A 495-nucleotide genomic window follows, 5' to 3' on the forward strand; every position below is an offset into this window, starting at 1 on the left:
GCAAGCTGCGGGGGCGCCGGGGCCGGTCCCCTCAGAGCCTGCTGGCACCTCCAGAGCCCACCCCCCTCGAGGAGCCCGGCCTCCAGGCTGCGGGGAGGGCGCCCGAGGGATTGCTCGGCCGCCAGGGGGCGCCCATCCTCCAGCCCAGCAAGGCGGACTCAATCTGCGCCGCCGCTAGAGGGCGCAAGGGACACAGGCACGAGCTCCTGGGCGCCCGATGAGCCTGGAGGCTTCGGTAGGCGGGAGTGTTAAGGACAGCCGCAGAGGCGGGGGACGGGGCCTCGAACGGGCCGGGCAGGTAGCCCTTTCTCACCTTAGGCTTGCGCGCAGCAGTGGGCGGGAAGAATGACTCAGGAAGTGGGGCCCCGAAGACCATTCCCTGCCTCCCAGCTCCCTCCAGCCAGCGACGCCTGTCACCCCCTGCCCCCAAGCCCTTGCCTTGATCGAGCTCTGCGGTCTCCCTCGACCGCCCACAGCCCTGGACCCTTCAGCCCC

Source organism: Carlito syrichta, unplaced genomic scaffold (assembly GCF_000164805.1).
Source record: "Carlito syrichta isolate Samal-C Ts95f unplaced genomic scaffold, Tarsius_syrichta-2.0.1 Scaffold94752, whole genome shotgun sequence".
NCBI lineage: Eukaryota > Metazoa > Chordata > Mammalia > Primates > Tarsiidae > Carlito > Carlito syrichta.